A 5339-nucleotide genomic window follows, 5' to 3' on the forward strand; every position below is an offset into this window, starting at 1 on the left:
CATTCTTATTTAACATATATCATTCAATTATTCTTGTTCTTAGGCAAATGAATTATGTGACGATGATGAAATCAATAGAGCTATTATTTGGAAGAAAGGAAGGGTTAATAAAGAAGGGAAATTTGATGGCCAAGAGTTGAAACAAACAATAGACAAGATTGTGAGAAGCTATGAGTAAAAATCAATTATTGTATTTCAATGAAACTTTTAAAGTAATTTTTTTTTATTTGGATGACAGGATGATTATATACAACAGAAGCGTGAGGGTACACTCGAAATTAATGGGACAAAAGAAGATATTCTTACGAAAGCACTCAATTCAAGAGAACATAGTGGACGTGTGAGGGCTGTTGGAGGTCATATCACTCCATCATTGTTCTTTAATGGTAGTAGATGGAAGACTGACCATGTTGATAGAGAGCTACTGATTGAGCAAAAGAGAGAGTTGGTGGAGGCTAGAAAATTAATTCAAGACCAAGATACACGCATTCAAAACCTTGAAGCAATTGTCTACAAAAAGGGTGCATGGGGCAGTGACATTGATGACAAAGGAAGTTGCTCGGTAAAGTTACCTTAGCAAAATGACAATAAACTGAACACCGATAAGACTTTCCCTAGTCATGAAGAGTTCAATGATGTCAAAATGCAAGTTGTGGATAAAGAAGTTGCTTTACAGGTATATAAGTTGTGGTTATATTTATTATTAAAATAAAGAGTTAGTATAATTCAATGACACAACTATTTATCTTTTAGGGTAAATCAGTTATTTTGACATTGGATTCTAGCACAGACATTGTTGCATATGGTACAGTTGTTGAGGTCATTGGAGTTAATCACTCTCCATGGTGTTTCGTTACCCAAGAATTGTATGCGTGTATCCATCGATGAAGCAATGCAGAAATCAGCATGTTTGCCAGTTCCGATTCCCAATGAATGTGAAACTATTGGTGATGCTGTTGGAACCCATGTGGCTTGGCCAAAACACCTGCTGATGCTACGACAAAAGGTACATCTAAGATAATATTTCAAAGTAAATATCTGTGAAACTATTTAGTATTGCACCTATCTAAAAAGTTTACAATTACAATTATTAGAAGCGTCAAATGAAGAAAACAGCACATGTAGAAAATAACCAGACTTTGTTATCAAGTGTGCCAAGATCATTGCGCGTGGTGTATTGTTATTGTAAGCGTGCTCTTGAGAATGGAAGGAAATTGTCAATTGATTTAGATCATGAGGTATTTCAAGATGATTATGAACTGAACTTGCATCTTGAGGACATTAGTGCTTTGTATCACTTGGAGCCAATTTCAGGAAATTGTGTGGTTGTTTACATATGGTAAGTCTTCGAATTACCTTGTAGTATTGTTTGTTCTTTTTTAAATTTAGTATATAAGAAGCACATACTTTATTAGATCAGTATTTAATATCTAATATAGTTCTGATTTTTTTTATTTCAAATGGCAGGCATCTTTATAAAAAGTTGGTAAAAGAAAATAAGATTGATAAATTCAGATTTGTAAATCTGATAGCATCCCAAACTTTCAAAAACCACACAAGACAAAATAGGTAAAACTGAACGGTTGAACCAGAGGGCAAGTTTCTTAGCAGATAGGATGAGTGGTGCATCAATTAATCAATTAGTTTTGGTGCCAAGTTGCAATGGGTAATGAACATCTTTAATATCATTTTCAATTGATTATTTTAGTGAATTGTATGCACTAATTTTGTATTTGTGTGTAGTTTCCATTGGAATTTGACTGTCATTAAACCTCATAAGGAGATTGTTTACTTGTTGGATTCTTTAAGTCATTGATTCGTGATGAAGATTGGAAATATGTTGTGGAAATGTGAGTTTATATATGTCTTTTATTATGTATTTAATTTAGTCATAAAACACTTATATATCAACTATGTTGAATGTATATATGAAGGGCGTTAAGATTGTTTAATTCGAACAATGGAAGGAAAGGAAGAAAGCATGTACAATGGGAAGTAATCAAGGTATGGGTACTTCTATTTCAATCAATCAAGGTATGTGTATATTTATCATTAACAATATCAATTGCCTTTAACGTAGGTTCCTAGGCAGCCAGATGCGAAACAATGTGGTTATTACGTGATGAGATTTATGAGGCAAATTACTGAAGAAAATGCAATGATCGAGGGGGATACACTACCATCGATAGTAATATTATCTTTATCATCTCAAATAATTAGAAGTTATTTAGTTATTATTTTTTTCCAATTAATTATATTTTGTTCTTTAAGATCATATAATTTATGTGTGTTCACAGTTCACAAAAGCGGAGTACTCTCAAGAAGAAATTGATGAAGTGCGCTCTGAGATAGCAGAATGCATACAAGATCATATTTATGAATAGGTATATACATGAGTTCATCTTATTGCATTTGACAATAATAATATTCAGTTAAATTGAATACATGTTGCTTATACTTGATTGCACTTGATTTGGAGATATCTGTCTCTGAGTCCATTTACCAAATCCAATCGGCATGACTAAACTGCACACATGAGTTCACAAAACTGCACAGGACGTTACAGATGAGAAACGTAGCAGAAGAGCAGATTAGATGGCGTTTAGGTGAAGATCATATTAATTTCTGGTTTGATACATGGTTAGATGCAGGTCCTTTGTTAAATCCCTCAGTCTCATCGTTAAATCTTGGGCTTTTATGTTCTTTACTAGTTCTATCTATGTGATTTCCATGATCTAATTAGCGGTATCCTCTATGATGTTGTCGGAAGTTTGGATTGCTCTTTTCTACTCTCTATTCCGTGTAAAAACTAAATAAACCATCTCTATGCTTTTGCATGATTGTCGGAGAATTTTATTCGAATATGAATTGGGGAAAATGCTAATATAGTTAGGAATTTTGATTCGTGCTAGAAGTTAGGCCATTTACTGAGTCTATTTGAGTATCAAGAGAGTAAATCCTTATGATAATTGTGGGTTGATCAATTTGCTTGCTCTGTGAATTTAAATTAGTAAAGCTTGTTTGTTTAATTCGCTGTGTGCTGCTTTGTTGCTTCAGCCCTTGTTTGTATTTGTGATTTTGTATGCTCCGGAAATAAGTTGGAACTTGATTTTTCATGTCTAATTTAGCTAGATTCTATAATGCTTTTTTGATGTTCGATGATAGAACCAGAATCTGGTTGTTGCTCTAAGCCATTGCTTGCTCTGTGAATTTAGCTAGATTCTATATGCTTCAAATTGGATAGAATTTTTTTTGGTCTGTAAAGTTGATAGGTTTGGTTTACCATACTTAAGAGTTACTTGTAAAGCCATATAGCTGGTCTTTTAAGACATACTACTCTGAGTTTTTGTAAAACTGTAATAAGGTCAGGTACGTGTGAAATTTCCAAGAGATCCATTTTTTATGCCATTTACTCCTGGGAAATGAATTAACTTGTAATCATATGCTGCAGTTTTTGTGAAAGGAGAAGAAAAGAGAAGCTAGGAGGGAGGAGAAACCAGAAAAAGCTGCAGTTTAGAAGATGCACAGGCTGTTTAGAAGATGCACAGGTAGAGAAGACGTGCTCCAACAAAACATGATATTTTGGACTATATGTGTGATATATATAAACTTTTGTGATGTTTGAATGTTGATGTTTGGTACTTTTGTGATGTTTGAATGTTGGAATATTTGCATTGTAAATATTGATTATGTAGGTTTTTTATCAATGAAATTTGCACTGGATGTTTTTTATAAACCATTGAGTAGGAAAAGATTAATAAGTTTTTTATTTATTGTCAAAATGTTGTATATTGTACCCAAAGACATCAGTTTAAATATGTCAAACTGTTGTCAATGGCGTTAAAAGACAATAGTGACAAACTGATGTTATTTAACATCGTTGCCTAAAAAGACAATGGTTTTTAACCGTTGTCAAACCGATGTCGTTGGCTAAAAAGATAACGCTTTTTAGCCGTTGTCGTAGACAGTTCAAAACTGTTGTTGAAGAGCCTAGGCATACGCTCAAAGACAACGGTGAAAAATTGTTGTCTTTGTAGGAAAAGACAACAGTTTTTCACCGTTGTTAAAATGTTGTCTTTGCCTTCGCAGACAACGGTTAAAAACTGTTGTCGTTTGCCACCCCTTTTAACAACACAGCCTTTAACAACAGTTAAAAATGGCCTACGACAACGGTGAAAAACCGTTGTTGTATGTCTTTTTTCTTGTAGTGGGCACAATCCTATTTAATGGACTAAGTATCAAGTAATGGTATACACTTAGACGCATTCAATAGTATCCTCCCTAACGGAGTCATTTCTATTGTTTTGTGTGACCAAAGGAAAACCAACTATTAATTTTATTTGTCATAAAGTTAGGATGACAAGATAATAAAATTAATGGTCACACCCTCCTCTTACAAATGTTGAATTTGTATATGTCCGCACTAACGTGGCATGCAATATTCACGGTGTTTTGAAGTGTTAGTAAATTTGAAATAGTATTGTTTGAGGAATCAATATTATTCTAAATTTAGAGTCCTGACCAAAGTTTATTTTGTGATTCTTAGAATGACTTTCAACCCACTGTACATTATATTGAAAGAGAACAGACTTACTGGTCCCAACTATATAGATTGGAAAAGAAACCTGGATATTGTTCTAACTGCTGAAAGTTATAAGTTTGTACTGTCAGAGGTATGCCCAAATACACTTAATGGTGATTCTACCCCAGAGGAGATTGAGTATCATAAGAAATTGGTAAAAGCAGATGAGATGGCACGGTGTTACATTTTGACTTCAATGTCAAATGTATTGCAACATCAACATCAAGATTTACCAACTGTTTATGATATAATGAACAATCTCAAAGAATTCTTTGGGCACCAGAGTCGGACTGCTAGGCAAGAGGCAATGAAAAAGTTAATGATAGCCACCATGTCAGAGAGGACACCCGTAAGGGATCATATCCTCAAAATGATGGTTTATCTGAACGAAATACAAGTCCTTGGAGGAGAAATCGATGGAGAAACTCAGGTCGATATAATTCTCCAAACGCTACCCAGAAGTTTTAAGCAGTTCCGCCTGAACTATAGGCAGCAGAAGGAATATTTCGTCACAGTTCTCAGATTCACTATGCTGAAAATGAGTCTACTTCTAAGTCGAAAGGCAAGAAGAAGAAGAAACAGGTCTTTTCAGCAAAGAAGGTGAATAAATCTCAGGGTACAGGACAAAAAGCTGGAATGAAGCAGCTGAAGGGCAAGTGCTTTATCTGCAAGCAGACAGGACATTTGAAGGCAGACTGTCCTCGTAGGAATCAGAACAATAAAGGTATATCTCATGCTTTAGTAGTTGAAACATGTT

This window comes from Zingiber officinale, chromosome 2B, assembly GCF_018446385.1.
Source record: "Zingiber officinale cultivar Zhangliang chromosome 2B, Zo_v1.1, whole genome shotgun sequence".
NCBI lineage: Eukaryota > Viridiplantae > Streptophyta > Magnoliopsida > Zingiberales > Zingiberaceae > Zingiber > Zingiber officinale.